Raw genomic sequence first — 17616 nt, forward strand, 5'->3', positions numbered from 1 at the left:
AATTTCTTTCACAACCAGATGAGCTACATGTTAAGCTCAATATTCTTATAGCAAATTTTTTCAATTTAGGACAGTCATCTCCATATGAGTCCCACCATTCAGCTGATACATATATGAATTATAATATCTTAGTCTTAAGAATAAAATTTACAATTAATAAAGATGAATTTGAATGTAAAACAAAAAACAAAAAACAAAATTGTTACCTGGCTGTTTAATATCTCTGGCTAGTATGGCAGCTTCAATACCAAAGAGTCCCTTTGCTTGTTTGAATTTTTCAAGTTGCTTATCTATCTTTTTCCTATCACTAACTTCTGGAACCATTCGTTGAAGACACGTATATAGTCCTAATTTAATATCTGAACCCGGATCAAAAGAAGGATCATAATGAATAGAAGGGTTCAAATAGCATCCCGCAGCATGCAAAGGCCTATGAAGTTGCATTTCCCATCGATCATCAATAATATCCCATATCTCTTTGTAACTACAATTTAAAACAGTGGATATTATATTAAAAAAAAAGAATATATATTTAATAAGCTAATGAATTAAAAACAAATGTAAATTTAAGGAAGATATAAATAAAATGGTTACCTCTTTTGAACATTATTGAAATTTTTCTGTATTTCTTCTTTTGCTTTTTCCATTTCTTGAAAAATGAATCCCATTGGAGGTGTATCAAAATCAACCAGGCAAAGCACCTTTAAAAGGGGTATTGCGGCCTTCAAGCATTTGACAACAAGTCGCCAAAAGCCATTGTTATCCATAACTATGGCATGAATTCTTTTCCCTTCTTTTGTTTTTGCAAATTTACTACACCTCCATTGTTCAGAAGAAAACATTGCCATCAATTCTCCTTTGAACTCATTAAGGCATGACAATGTCAAATATGATGTTGCAAATCTAGTGGCAGCAGGTCTAATCAATTCCCTCCCTTTAGTGAAATCCCTCAACCAATTTAAAAGCATAGCTCTAGAATATATGAACGTTGTAATCTTCTTCCCCTTTGCAATTGTGTACTTATGGTCCTTAATCTTTTTTTCAAAATCCTCAAGTATCAAATCCAAGCAATGGGCAGCACATGGAGTCCAAAACAGGCACTTTCTCTTCTGCATCAACATCTCTCCAGCTAGTTTGTAGTTAGCAGCATTGTCAGTCACCAATTGCACAACATTCTCCTCTCCAACCCTATCGACAACTTCATCTAACATTTGACAAACTTTTTCAGCTGTTTTAGATATGTTAGATGTGTCTATAGAGTATAGGAAAATGGTTCCTTTGGAACTATTCACCAAAAAATTACAAATGGATCTCCTTTTCTTATCAGACCAGCCATCAGACATAATTGAACAACCTGTTTTTTTCCATTCAACCTTATATTCTTCAAGCATTTGTTGTGTAAAATCTACCTCTTTCTTCAAGCATGTCTCCCTAATCTCATGATAGGAAGGAGGCTTGAGGCCAATCCCAAATCTTGAAATCATATCAATCATTTGCAGAAACTCCGGATTTTTGACACAATTAAAAGGGATGGCACTAGTGTAGAAGAATCTAGCAATTTGTTGGATCACTAGATCACGTTCTCCTTTTTTAAACACACGATTCATTGTTACTTGCTTATTTTTTGTAACAAACTTATCCATGGAGCCTATGTGTTTGCCCCTCCCTTTTGATGAATGTAGTTGTCGTACTTCAACTAATTCATCATCATTGCCATCATCCTCTTCTTCTATAGTATACCACCTTTTCTTTTTTATAGATGCTTCAGATTGGGCATACAAAAGAGTCGCAAATTTTTCCCTCACCTTTTCTGGCACACTAGGACAAGCTGAAACATTTTTCCTAGTCCCAGCTAAATGATGCTTCAGCCTATATATACCCCCACTATGAATTTCTTTGCAATAATTACATTGAACTTGCCTTGAACCTACTTCAACACCATGTTCCCATCCCAGGTCAGACCTATTTCCTGGTGCATTTTTTCGCTTAATTTTCTTTCTAGCCAAATTAGACATTGTATATTTGTACTAGAGCTGCAAAAAAAGACACCAAGATACAGAGCATGCTCAAAAAAATCACACAGAAAATTCATCAAACAGGTTATGTGCAATTCTAAACTACTAATTGTGTTTACTAATATTTCTCAAAGAATCAAATACTAAAGACCCTGTTTCTTAATTTTTCAAATTTTACTTAATTTAGTTAACAAAATAGAAAAATAAAAACATAAACACAACACAACACAACAATCTGGAATCAAGCAATCAAAGTGCAAATAAATGATAAACTACTAACTTAATAAGTACTAACTACCAAAAAAGAATACCAGAAAGCTTAAAGGCAGCAATGGCTCACGGCAACATCATTGACAGGGCTGAGAGGTGCTGGGTTTTTGACAGAGGATTGACTCGATTGAGGAGGTGCGGGACTGAGGTGTTGGTTTTTGAATGTTTCTAAATGTTTCTATATACTTAAGAAAGATTGAAAGCAGCAATAGCTCACCATTGAGAGGGCTGAGTGCTGGGTTTTTGACAGGGGACTGTGGAGGCGCGCGGGACAGAGCTGCTGCGTTCTGGAGCTTTTGACAGAGAATTGAGCAAGTGCGACCGTGCGGGACTGAGGTGCTGGTTTTTGAATGCTTCTAAATACTTAAGAAAGATTGAGAGCAACAATAGTTCACCATTGAGAGGGTTGAGTGCTGGGTTTTTAACAGGGGAGTCGGACTGTGGAGGCGCGCGGGAGGGAGCAGGTGCGTCGTGCGTGTTGAGTGTTGAGTGTTGAGTCTATTGACTGCGGAAGCTTTTAAGTGTTTCTAAATAATTAGGTTTTGTTTGAAAACTTAACTTAAGTAGTATAGGTTTTTTTGGGATTTTATTTTGAGAGAGGGGTAATTTAGGACTTTAATTCATTGGGCTTGTGGGTATTGGACCTTTAGGTGGGCCGGGCATTATTTTACTGGACTTACCCAAATGACCCAAATGAATCCCACTAAAAAAAAAAAAAAAAAGCCAAAAAAGCCAAAAAAGCCTAATGGTAGGATCGGTAGGATCCCATACGATCCTACGATCCTATATGATCCTACACGATCCTACAAACGATCCTAACATTTTTCCGATCCTGCTACGATTTTAATCTTTTTGGTGAGGTGGGATCGTAAAATCGTGCAATTTTACGATCCGGATCGCGATTTTGACAACCTTAAATGCAAGGCCTTGGTTTTGTCTAGTACTTAGGCTTTGCTCTCAATGTGTCTAGTTTCCCCGTAGGCTTGAGTCCGAGGACTATGCAAGTCCTTGGTTCTGTCTAGCACTTCGGCTTTGCTCTCAATGTGTCTAGTTTCCCTGTAGGCTTGAGTCTGAGGACTATGCAAGGCCTTGGTTCTGTCTAGCACTTAGGCTTTGCTCTCAATGTGCCTAGTTTCCCCATAGGCTTGAGTCCGAGGACTATGCAAGGCCTTGGTTCTATCTAGCACTTGGACTTTGCGTTCAATGCATCTAGTTTCCCTGTAGGCTTGAGTCCGAGGACTATGCAAGGCCTTGGTTCTGTCTAGCACTTAGGCTTTGCGTTCAATGTGCCTAGTTTCCCCGTAGGCTTGAGTCCGAGGACTATACAAGGCCTTGGTTCTGTCTAGCACTTCGGCTTTGCTCTCAATGTGTCTAGTTTCCCCGTAGGCTTGAGTCCGAGAACTATGCAAGGTCTTGGTTCTGTCTAGCACTTGGGCTTTGCGTTCAATGTGTCTATGTTAGGTTCTAAAGTTTAGGACTTTATGTATTTAGAACTCTAATTTGTATTGTTGGAAAACCATGATCAAAACAATGTGTTTAGAAGTGTTTAAAACTAGCTCAAAGTTGTATGTCAATGTAAAGTTGGAATCGAGTGTAAAGCAGAAAGCAATGTGGCTTTCGGCCTGGCTCGATCGATCGAAGCTTAGGCTTGACCAATCGAACGTCGGGCAGATTGCTTTTCTGCAGAATTTTCCAACTCAGCCCTAGTTGTTTTAAAACGTTTTTAGGGTTTCTTATTTGTCCTAAGTATAAAAGGCAAACCCTAGCCACGTTTTAGTGTTGCTTATATTGCGGTTTGTGTAAATCTCTTGTGAGATCTAGAGGAGCTTTCCTTTACAGAAACTTAGGGTTTTCAAGGAGGAGATATTCTCTACACCTTGATGATCAAAACAGTTGCTGCCATTAAAGTTTAAAGAATACACAAGCGGGGGTGCTTGTAGCTGGTGGGAATTCAAGAAAGAAGGAGTCCGTGGATTCGGAGCTTGCACGTGGTCATGTCAGTAAGTTCTACTGGTTGGTAGCATTAGGATGTCGAGCGGGGGTGCTTGTAAGTCCTTTTGTATGAACTTCGATTCTTTCTGATAGTGGATTCAAGTTTACCTTGAGGATAGCTAGGTCAAATCCTCCCTAGGTTTTTTACCGGTTTGATTTTCCTGGGTGATCATATCATGTGTTATTTATTTTCCACTGCTTTGCATGATTTGATCTTTATTATTGTGATAACCTAGACTTGTTTAATTGGACTAAGTAACAACTTGGCTAATTACCTAGGTTTAATCAATTGTTTAAGGGGTCTAAAAACTGTCAAGTGGTATCAGAGCAAGTAGCTCTTTTTACTATTGATCCTTTGATCACTGAGCTGATCCTTGACCCCTGTTGTCATGGAACACAGACACTCTCTAGTTATTCCTCCTCACTTTGATGGGAATAATTATGCTTACTGGAAAGTAAGGATGAAAGCCTTCCTGAAATCCATTGATGAGAGGGTGTGGAATTCCGTTGAATACGGATGGGAGAAGCCCACTACTCCAGTTAATGAGTGGCAAACTTCTCAGAAAGAAGCAGCTTCGTTTAATAGCAAGGTTATGAATGCGATTTTTAATGCTGTTTCTATGGAGGAATTTAAGAGAATCTCGAATGTTGAGATCGCTCATACTGTTTGGAATATCCTCCAGACTGTGCATGAAGGCACAAAGGCTGTCAAAATAAATAAATTGCAACAATTGACTTCTAAATTTGAAAGCATTAGGATGTCTGATGATGAATCTTTTGATGAATTCTATGCTAAACTGAATGATATTGTTAATTCTGCTTTTAACTTGGGTGAAATCTATGATCAACCAAAAATTGTTAGGAAGATTCTTAGATCTTTGACTGAGGACTTTAGACCCAAGGTGACAGCCATTACTGAAAGCAAGGATGTGGACTCCATCCCTGTTGATGAGCTTATAGGATCTCTTCAATCCTATGAGTTGGATCTACCCAAAACTTCCAAATCCAAATCAATGGCTCTTAAGTTAGTTGATGATGTTGATAGTGGTGGATTTGATGATGAGCTCTCTGCTACAGAGATTGTCTATCTTGCCAAGAATTTTAGAAATTTTCTCAGGAATAACAATAGAAAGGCAAGAGGCACAAACACTGCTGAACCTAGAAATTTTAGGAAGTATGATCCCCCTAAGGTTAATAACAATGATAAACCTAGAGAAAGAGTAGGTCAATCTTCCAATAATTCTTTGGGCTCTCAATGTTTTGGATGTCAAGGGTATGGACACTTAAAATCTGAATGTCCAACCTATTTGAAGTCTATGGGTAAGGATATGGCTGTAACCCTTAGTGATGGTGAAGTTTCTGATCATGATTCTGATTGTGATGAGGATGGAAACTTCATTGCTTTCAATGCTACTGCTGTAGTTGATGAGAGTATATCTGTTGAAGAGAACCCTTCTGATGGGGAACTCTCTAAAGATGCAGATCTTCAAGAGGCCTATAACAAACTTTGCAAAGTCGCTGCAAAGGATGCTATGAATGTTGAACTTGGCCTAAAGAAAATTGAATCTCTTGAGCTTGAAAAGAAAAATTTGCTTGTTAAATTGTTTGATGCTAATGATCTTTTGAACAATGTGAAAACTGAAAACATGCTTTTGCTTGATAAAGTTAAATCTTTAGAACTTGATTTATCTGTTGCTAGATCTGCTAGTTCTAAACTTGATCAAATGCTAAGTGTTCAAAAGTCATCTTCTGACAAAACTGGTTTAGGTTATGTTGATATCATCTGTGTGTCCGCTCCCCATTCCACTAAGTTTGTTCCTTCATCTTCTTCTTCTGAACCTTCAGTGAGTGAGATAGTGAGTGAAACTATCAAACCCCCTGTGAGTGAGGTTACTAAACCCTTAGAAGGTTCATCATCTAGGAAGATTAGGGTTGACTTGAAAGAATCTAAGCCTAAGAAGCCTACCCTATCTAAGGACAAGACACATGATAAACCTGCATGGGTTTGTCATTTTTGTGGAAAGACTGGACACATACGTCCAAATTGCTACAAGCTGCAAGCTGCAAAGAGAGCAAACAAACCAAAAGTACCTATGCCTCAAGCACTTGATCCTATGGTACTTATTGGTGATTTGGTAAAGGCTTTAAACCTTTATTCTAATCCTAGAGTTGGAAATCATTCTCAAGTAAATTTATGTACAATTTCTTGGCTCAAAAATCGTGGCCTTTGATGGGCTTAAAGTGAAACAAGGATTCATGTATAGCTAAATAAATTATTAGATTAAGGCGTAGTTGTGTTTAAATATATATGTAGGGCCTTGTTTTTCAGGCCAAGCCTAAGATGCATGGAACCTTTGACCAGCGAGCCTAATACAATGAATTTGTAGAGAGTGGACCAAAGAGCTGGGCTTTAGACGAACAATGACCATCACGGTGTTCCTCATGGGCTAAGCTTCCCAGATAGAATTGGTCCTCGGCACGATCTGAGGAGCTTTTCTTGGTGCTTCCGGTGTGTTCGGGATCCATCCTCTCCCTTTTGTTTCTCTTTACTCCCCTTTTATAGTCGTTTTCCTCCTCCTGACTGGGGTCCCCAGGGTAGGTACTTGTCCCATCCGCTTTTACCTCCAACTGTTGGGAGTGGTTGTAAGGACAGAGAAGTATGGCTGTGTCAGGCACAAGGCACTAAATACAATAAAGGCTGCCTTCCCTTATACGCTTTCGTTCTATGTGTTATCTTTCTCCGCTTTCGTGCTTTCCCTGCCCTGTGGAACGGTCTGGAGTTTCGCCATTGATAGTCTGTTACCTCTTCTACCCTCGGTTATATCCATCCGAGGAAGATTTTTCTATAGCCGAGGAGGGGTTTTTCCATGGACTGGGCCTTTGGCCCAGTATAGATATTGAAACGGGCCTATTAGTCTTCCCCCCACCCCACAATATATTTTTTAAATTTATCTTTATGCGTTCTATTATTTTCACACAGCTTAACGGAGTTGCAGCTTTAACCAAACAATTCAAAGGTAAGAATATAAACTCTGCATATCACATGTAAGCAAGAAACACCATCAACTAAATCTAAGATATCATGTAACGCCAAGGCTTGCGCATATCATATGGTGAACCAGCTTTCAAATCAAGTTAAAGCAAATTACAATACGCAAATAAAGCTTTAACTTATTGCATCCCACTATTTCAAATTGTCAATGATCCCCTAAAATAGTAAAACACTATTTCAAGTTATTGTTCACCATTAAGAGAAGGTAAATTGTACAAGGATGCTAAGAGCGCTTACCAGTGCTGTTACCTGCATATTTAGGCCTTTTCTGGCCATTGCTTGTTCTGTTAAAGATATATATTAGACATATTAGCCCAATGTAATAGGCCCAAGCCCATTCCTGCTTGTACTAGTAGTCTAGGGTTTAGTCGCCTATATATACTCATGTTAGGGTTCATTGTAACACAGGAGGTTATTGTACTACACTCTCAGATAATAAAGATGTAGCCCTTAAGGGATTCCTCCGTGGATGTAGGCCGTAAGGCTGAACCACGTAACCCTCGTGTTCTCAGTGTTCCTCCTCTATGCTTCCTCTTCCGCATCTACTCTAGCATACACAACATGGTATAACACATCGCGTTGCTAATATTCAACACTAAACATTCGGAAAACTCTCTTCCAACCTAACAGCCAGAAAATTGTTCACAGCACATTACAATAATGTTTCAAAAAATTTTGATATTCAAAAAAACTGTTCAGACCATAAAGCAAGGTCATGCTTATTCCTGATCAGTGTTTAGATTGATTTGGTGATATTAGAGTTGATTCAAACTGACTTCAGCATCAACAACAAAAATTTCCTAGCAACTAAGCTATTGGGCTTAGAGTCAACACCTAGATCTGATTTGGAGTCAGCACCAAGTGGGAAAACCACTAGAAGTTAGCACCTAGGATCAATCTGGAGTCAAAACCATACCAAAGAGAGACCAAAAGACCATTTTTTTATATATCAAAATATCAGCTATCTCCTCAAGGAGTACAACAGGTTGCTTATAAAGAATTGCTAAACCCGAGTTCTAATTGGCTAGGAAACCCTAATTGTCTTAATGCAAAAATAACCTTACTTCCAAATTAAAATACTAATAGCCTACTAAACTACTAAAGGTGTCCTAAGACTTTTAATTAGTTTTAAGTGTTATGAGTATTTTAGTAATTTTATGTTTGCTGGAATGGGCTATGTTATTAGTCCATTGGGTTTTATTTTAGTTTTATTTAAGTTTAGTTATTTAATTTGGGTTTAGTATTAAAGCCCAAGGAGTCCAGGTCCAAGTTTTATTAGGTTTTTAAGAAATCCTAGTTCTACTAGGATTAGGTTTAATCTTGTTGTGGTATTTTCTATTGAGGTAGAGATTAATAATATTTCCAGAGTTTAGAGCTATAAGCTTGTTACAATTTGTGTGATGCATACTATTCCTAGGTGTGATGCTAAGGAACTCAAGGAGTGAATCTTAGGAATTTATCTTTTATTTAATGTTCATAGTTACTATTCATAGCTCCATTCACAGTAATCCAAATCTTGAATTTCACATTTGTTTTCATTTCTAAAATCCTATTAAACCTTGTCCTCCCTTGTCCTACGTCACTTTAACAACAATAAATATATACCCATTGTTGATACCCATTTTTGTGACAAATTTTTTACAAGCTTGACTTCCTTGTGGGTTAAATTCATATATTATATTTTATTTATTCTTTTAAACATGATCAAAACCCATGCGACTTATTAGAAAAAATGAGGAAGTGTGGTTTAAAAGGTATGGGTCAGTTTCTTTCGGACCTTTTGCATAAGCCCAGTTCATACATGCTACCAAGTGGGTGAGGGACACTAGTAGAATGTTTGTCTCATAGAGGAAATCTTGTACCCAAAATTTTTGCCCCAAAACAGCTTTTATTCTCTAGCTGACTGTGGCTCAACTTTTTTGCTCTATCATTTTTTGCCTAAAACATATAACTAACCCTAAGTGGCTGGCCTTGTCTACTGCAATAACCAAATGTAGCCTCCAAGGACCTGCCATGTCTAAGAAACATCAGTCCATGAATTTAGGCTACTTTATTTCCCAAATTATGCAAAAAGTAAGCAAACCCTCTTACCCAATTAAAGCAACTCTAATCATAACCTCTTTGATTGATACATTGGGGTTCAAAACCTCTTCTATTGACTAAAAACCAGTTACTTAGAGCACCCCAAACTCAATACAAAAGGCCCCAATCAGATTCAAAATGGAGAATCCATGTTTTACCCTCGAAGCTGAAACTTTAGAGCAAAAACCCATCCAGTTAGCTAACATTCTCACAATTTTGAAGTTTAGGGGTGGAAATATGGGTACAAGGGAATCTTTCCTCTCTTTCTCACAACCTCTCTCAATTTCCTCTTCTCATTGACTGTGGATTAAAATTTCAAACTTGTGTACTTTTTCAGCATTTTCTTGTATTTCAATTATGGCATTTTGATTTCTTTCTTGTTAAAACACCATTAACATTTTGTTCATTATACATTTGGAATTTTGGGCTGGATTCTCTACAAATAAACATTTCTAAAGAACTGAAAGGGAGATTTAGGCTAATTTTGCATTTTTGGCCCTTGTCGCAAAAAGGTCCTCGACATTTCGGTGACTCCACTTAGGAGTCAAGTAGCTGAAACAAGAGAAATGATGCCTCCAATGATGTGAAACTAGCAAAGAGATGGTGTTTCTCACACCAACTTGTCGTTCCAAGAGAAACCATATGATGCCTTGCCATGCAAGAATAGCATTGTGAAGTGGAGTTGAAAAAAGGTTCATCCTTAGCTCATTGAGCTACTGGAGATGCTTTAAAACGTGTGACAAAATTGCTCTAACCTCTAGAATCCATCCAAGAAGTGAAGAATTTTGAGGATGGAGGGAGAATCGACTTTCAAATTCAAGGGAAAAAAAATTTCTTCCACTCATTTATATTATTTTTAGATATTATTATTTTGGATGAATTATCCTACATCTTTTGCTTTATACAATATTTGTGAATATTTTTGTTGTAGCTTAAAAATGCAAGAATGGTGAGCTGTAAGTCTGACCATAAAGGGGAGGAAGGCTCCAACCAATGATCAACAAAGCTAAGCTCTAAACTCCCATTTCAACCCAAGAATCTCTCGCGACAACGGCTAAAGTCCTCAACATATGTCTCACTTATTGTTGAGTTTGCCCTAGCATCGGGTTAACGCTGAGTATATGGGGGCTACTATGGGAGATTAACTCATTTTGGGACGAGTATAAACACTAGTGTATGCATCATTTTGAGGCCGAATATTTGATGTAACCACTAAAGAAGGTCTCCACCAAACATCTAAAGGTCATAGCTAAGTGGTTCACCGCAAGTCACTAAATATTCCACACACCAAATCTTCAAATAGCGACATTTCATAAACTGAGTCTTGAAGTCATACGAGCGATATACTATTGTCAAGTACACTTAAGCTAAGACTCTCAAGCATTCTCTTTGCTAATTCATATTTTTTATATAACGCATAAACCATTTCAATCCTTCAAATTTTTAATCAAAATATTTTCTATAAGTCGTTTATGGTAATGCTTAGCCATGACTATCGTTTACTAATATAAATCGTAATTATACTAGAGGACAAAATGGAAACCTTCTTGGAGCATCCGACAAAGAAGGAATGCTGGACTCGAAACCCTCTCACCGAAGCCATGACACGCTCATGCACTCTATGCCATGACAAGCTCACGCATCCAAAGTTATGGTTGATTCGCACACGCCAAGCCATGGCATGTTCATATATCTCAAGTCGTGAAAAACGCATGCATTCCAAGCCATGCCAACGCCTTAATCATTATTGAATTCAAGATTATGCTTGAGGATGGAAGCGCCAATGTTGTCATTCTCAAGAAAATTATTATTGTCACTCAATTCTTGCAATTGAAATTCACAACTATACCAACTAATAAGAAGGGTTTACGCCCGCCTTTAAAGAATTCTTTTCTAGACCTCGTTCTTGATATTGATGCCAAACAACTCAAAAATCACAAGCTAGTTGCTAGAAATCCATTCCAAAGGTTTTCGAGTGGAATCTTAATATCAATGTGGAAGCTTGAAATAAGCAGAATAGAGGTTAACTAGAGAAATTGTTGTATTAGGGATGCGACAACCCTATCCCAACGTCTCTAATGCTTGGCCCATCATTGTCAAGCCGCTGTCAGCAGTACCGCGTATCTTTGACAAAGAGGCTAACCAAAGCGTGGGAGAGAATTTTGTTTTGGGAATAAAACAACCCTACACCAACATCTCTAATACTTAGCCTATCATTGTCTAAAAATTAGAAGTCGAGTTAGCAAAGTATGGAGTCGCTATCTGCGACACAACATATTTCTGTCAAAGGAGAATCATATTCTGCCTTCCATATAGTAGATTGTGGGACCCCATTTTTGAAATCCATCTTGGAGAAATATGGAGAGTACTAAGGGATGAATAAATTTCATTAACAACTCTTGGTGATGGGATACCATTGGTTTGACATAACCAAATTCACTAAAGCTGTCACACTTCCAAGTTCACTCCAAGCTTATATGCAGACACCATATAAGCCTTCAAGACGTGAGCAGCCCATAGCCTTTTATACTTGGGGGCTGGTCTCATTGGGCCTATCCATACACCCTTGAATGGGTACATTCGGGTCTTTGTCACCTCTAAGTAATTCATTAAGTCAGCAGAAGCAATTCCACTCAAGAAAAGCAATAGGAGTGGCCATAGCCAACTTCATCATGGAGCATATCATTCATTGTTTTGGCATCTCATTCGAGATCATAAGTGACAACAATTTATCTCGTTCATACCAATTTTCGAAGGAAAGCCATCTGAAACATTAGGAAGCCAACGAATTATCATATTATCCAAGCATGGTGAGACCCCTACCAAATATGTGATGCCTTCAATAAGGTAGGGAAAGCCAATGATTTCTCCCAATGGTAAAACTTGTGAAGCAGCAAGAAAGCTTATAAATTACTCTTATGGCAAAACTTCTACATGCAATGGTGAAAATACTCTCAATAAGGTAGGGAAAGCCAAACACATACTCTCTCAATAGTAAGCCCTATCAAATAAATAAGACATTTTATTATGATGATACCCCTACTTGCGAGGGTACAAATAACCCTCAACAAGGTAGGAAAGCCAATGCGTCCTCAAAGGTAAGCCTTATCGAATGATTAGGAAACCGACAAGATGTCATATTATTCATACATGGCAAGACCCTACTGGTGAAGGTGCAGTGCCCTCAACAAGGTAGGGAAAACCAAAATGTCATTATGATTCACTATATGCAGGGACATAACTATCCCTAAAGAATATGGGAAAATCAACGCAACAAATCACTACCTTATTGCCATATGGCAATTCGTTATACATCAGGATAAAACTCCTCAAGAAAATGGAAAAATTGTGCATTCTATAAATTGTTATATGCAAGAATGTGAATTCTTCAAAATCTGATAGCAATACAAGCTTTATTCAAGCCGCAATCTATGAGAACACAATCAGCCTCTATGAAATGGTGACAAACAAGTGCATCATTAGCTATAATGCATGAAAACACAGCTTATATATGGGGACTTCTTGAAACTAACAAAGTAGCGACCTAACACATGTCGAGTATAAGTCGACTACCAAGTGGCGAAACAAGTTTCAATATATATATGAATTGCTGTCTATGAAACCAAAATATGCTCGTTGATAGAGCGTTGATCAAATGGTGCACAAACAGTAAGACATAAATTGAACCATAACATTTTTGTAAAGATATGAAAACCAAGCAATGGGTCTACTAACTTGCCCTTACAAAGGCAAAGTCATATTCACAACATATCCAATAAAGCACCGAGTTATTCTCAAGAGACTACATGTATAATCTATCAAAGCTATACTACTCAACCAGAAGGTGCAAATGACCTTTTCAAGCAAGCTTTCCTCCACATACTTTAATACTCATAGCCATACAAGAGTTGTTTGTGCAGAAAAAACATGCTCATAGCCTATCAAAGAAAGATGCAAACATATTCTCAAGGTATAACACACAAACTATACATATCCTTGAGATACAAATTATTTTTTCATTCCAAAATACAAAATATACATCCGAATATCATATATATGTTTGCTTTGTACAAAATGCAAATTATGTTTACTAACCATGAAAGTCCAAGCTCAAAGTGACACCAATACAACTAAATAGGAGCTACTCTATGCATAAGTGGATTGTCCACAAAAGCTAAATACAAATGAAAGTGTCTCCAAGGCAGCAGCTCCCATTGCACATTACAATCATCTCAAATTCTCAAGATTCCAACAAAAATACAAGAGGAAAACAAGTAAAAAAGAATGGGGAGACTCAAAGAAAATCAAGACTTGCAACAATATCTAAAGCCTTCGCATCAACCACACTCGCCTGCGATTTCTCTCTATGATTTTGTGGCTACAAGTTTCTGCCTCTTCCCAACAATTTGGTTGCCATGATATGCATGTTGAACTTTCAAGCCTCACTTGAACCATGTATCAACAATGTAGCAAAGATAGTAAAGAATAAACTCTACAATCGCCTCATCCTCAACCAAGTTCTTAGCAACACTCCTTCATTCAAACAATCACTCCTCAACCAAGGAAACAACCCAAGTGCTATGTACATCCGTTATCATAGTTGCTTTCTAGTCAAAGCAAAGGGGAAGCTTCATGGTTGTTTCTATTATTCTCTTTAAGCTTGACCAAGGAAACCTTATGATCCTCTTAAGATGAGCTATAGGAACTTCATTTGTAGCAACTTTGGATATTGTCTCTGAATGGAGAAAGTTAAAGCAACCAAGTCTTGTGCATAAATGACAAGAAAACAAGTTCATCAAATGTCTAATGCAAGCAAGAAATGGAACAAAAAGGGTTCTAAGTTACTAACGGTAGCCATGGCATTATTTATTGTAGCTTTATGTTGTTATCCATAGCAACTTCGATCTTAGAAAATGATGTTTTCACAATGAGATTGGCCTCATGAATGAAAGTTCCAACAGCTGCACCATGATAGTCTGAGCCAAAGTCATCTTACAATAAACCATAGTACAACGAGACTCATTATATAATGGGAAAATCTGGGTGCACGTCTAAAAATGTACATACATGTACACATCCTATTATAATCGCACATCAAAGAAGTAACTCCCACTTGCTTACAAGTTGTGGCATTCATCTCTTTTAGCATACACAACATCCATCTTACAAGGCATCTTCTCATGCTATCATGGTAAATTTGCCCTATCGAGGCCTAATATACAAGGGCTATTATGGATGGACAATACCACGACCTAACAGTAGACATTGTATGGGATCATCACTCATGGCCTCGTTAACACTTTTTTCATCATTACAACAAGCATGAAGCAACAACAACTCATGACTCTGGATTTTTATTCGTATTCACCAGAAGAATATAGTACTAGGGGTTGCCAAAACATACAGCAACTACGTCACACCCCTATACTATATCAGCAAGTGATATCTTCGCCCCATTCCATTTCAATTGCGTTGTACCAACATAGCTAGCAATATCACTTATCACTCGTGGTTATAGCTTCATTGAAACTAATCTTGGTAAACACAATCTCGCCAAATTGACAAAAAAGCAAGCAACTAAAAAATTAAAGCATCTCCAATGTGGTCCAATTATTCAAGATAGCCTTTCATTAATTATCATTTTCTCACATGGACCCAAACCTAGCATTTGCATCATGCCTTTGAATTTACAATCAAGAACGTTACTTGTACTACTTTCAACATAATGGCCAACTCAAGGTCAAGCACAGCTGCACTACAAATTGACCTTTATGTTTTGCGGCTATCAGAATCAATTGAGAGTTGACTTTGATATGAAATTCGACTTCAACTACCTCAAGAACTCAGCCTCAAGGGTCTTTATCTCGCGGTGGGTTTATGATTTTCCAAAGAAGATCCATCCTACAAAAGCAATGACATAACTTATTCAACACATCACTAAATATAGCCAAGAGATCGATAAAAACAAAATTAGCTCACTGAGGTGGGTGTCATGTCCAATTTATCAAGCTTGTGCAAAGAGTGGTTTCAACACCTTAGAGCATCCACAGCAGATGTGGCAAAAATTATGCCATTTTACAACATTAAAGACCTACTTTATTATTTTACCACATCATTTTACAACATCCCATTTATCAGATGTTTTATCCTACAATTCTATACATTAAAATAATATTTCCTACACATTAAATAATATTTCCTACACATTAAAATAATATCTACACCTCATCAAACATAATCAACAGCCACTGCAAACAACCAACAGCCACCGCCACATCCTCCACAACCCAAAACACAGTTTAAAACAAACCCACCACAGCCGTTAATCTCTGCCATTGTTGAAAAATTTTAAGGTTTTGGATGTGTTTCTTGCTCTGTTTTGGCTTGGAGGCAGAGAGAGATCTTTGATTGATCAATACCCAGCCACAACCACGGCCCCACGCCGCCACTGCACCACCACGACCCAAACAATCAACGACACCAACCCATTACAAAATCACCCCAAACAACCACGGCCCCACGCCGGACCCCATTATAAATCCCCAACAATCAACGACACCAACCCAGGCACGATCGCTGCCTCGGCCCAATCGGTCCACCCGATCGTGTTGAAAGTCAAATTCGCGCCAACGACGAGCTGGTAAGCGATTCGGTTCCCGAGCCCGGTCTTGATGAACCCGCGGGCGAAGAAGAAAGCGAGGGCGATGAGCTACAGGATCGGATCTCCGAAGGCGGAGAACGCGGCGGCGAACGTCAACGTCTTGGTGAGCACGGAGGCGCCGAGTCGAGCAGGGCGACGGCGCCGAGAGAAACAGGGAATGGGAGACAGAAAGACAGAGTGAGGTTTGAGAGGAGTTGGTGAGCACGGAGGCGCCGAGATCGAGCAGGCGACGGCGCCGAGGGAAACAGGGAGTGGGAGACAGAGAGACGGAGTGAGGTTTGAGAGGAAAGGATTGGGGTTTGAGGGAGAAGAGAGGGATCCGGAGAGTGAGAGAGAAGAGAAAAGAAAAAAATGAAAGGAGAGGAGAGAGAAAAGAGAATTTAAAACAATAAAAATTTTTCCCACATTTGTCCGTACCGTTGCAAATTTGCAACGGTACTGTAGCTATGTGGTATAAATTTTGAGATTTGGCACATCTCATAAAGCATCATTTTTGTCTTTGGTGTGGTAAATGTGCCAAATATTTGGCATTTGGCACATTTACCACACCTGCTGTGGGTGCTCTTATAGTTTCATTCGATGTCATTCTCTTGCAACAAAACCTTGATCCTTATTGACGAAAATTATTTTCTCCTTACTGTTGGCACCGCTTCGCCAATATCAGTACCAACATGTACCATGGCCATGGGCAGCAATCTATTGCAAACATGCATTAACATCATCGACGGAACATCTCTACTCCTTGTTGACAGCTTTCCTTTTTCTTTAGCGAGGGCACTTCGTCCACCCCTAAATCCCAACATTTTGAACAAAGGATGGTGCTAAGCTCTTCAAATTTCTGCCCTTCACTGATGGAGATCACACCTTTTTCACCTCCACTATCTCATCTCCCTCCTTAGGTTTGGGTAGCATGAGTGATGAAGGCTTGGAGGTGGGCTTGTGAAAGCACAAAAAAGAGTAACCTTGGCAAATTTGATGAGGTAATCATATAACTGAAATGAGAGACAAAAGTGGGATGGGGTTCTTGTGGCATGAATCAAAAAAAAGGGTGGGGGGGGGGGGGCTATTAATGCAAAGTGGCGTGAAGGCCACCAAAGGAGAAGAAAAGAGACAAGGAAAAAACAAATGGCATGATGTATTTGTCGGCTAAATCCCAAATGAAAGAAAAGTAACCTGATGCAAAACTAAAGCAAGGAAGTAAAATGAAAGTCCAAGCTTCTAAAAAAAGAAATGCTAAAGCCACCTATGTAGTATGAAAGTCAAAGGCTACAAAGGAGGAAAGCCAAAGTCACTAAGGTGTCAAGGAATTGAAAGTTCCTATGGTAAATTCTAAAGTTACCATTGCAAGTATGAAAGTAAAGACTAATAAAGAAAAAAAAAATTCTAAAGCTACATGTGGACATAAAAACAATGAGCATTTTGGGTTGGACCTATCCCTTGGTTACAACTCGACTTTCATGGACTCGTGACGATGACATCTCTACAAAGCGAACTTCTTCAACCCAATGTTTTTATACAAGTGGGCTTTGCAATCCATGAAATTT

The 17616-nt window shown here is 38.5% G+C and overlaps 1 protein-coding gene across 1 annotated transcript in view; it reads right to left on the reverse strand.

Annotated features, from left to right (window-relative positions):
* The window catches only part of LOC126724154 (hexokinase-3-like), an 84789-nt gene that overhangs the window by 29075 nt on the left and 38098 nt on the right, over window positions 1-17616 (reverse strand). The window lies entirely within an intron of this gene.

This window comes from Quercus robur, chromosome 1 (genome assembly GCF_932294415.1).
Source record: "Quercus robur chromosome 1, dhQueRobu3.1, whole genome shotgun sequence".
Classification (NCBI taxonomy): Eukaryota; Viridiplantae; Streptophyta; class Magnoliopsida; order Fagales; family Fagaceae; genus Quercus; species Quercus robur.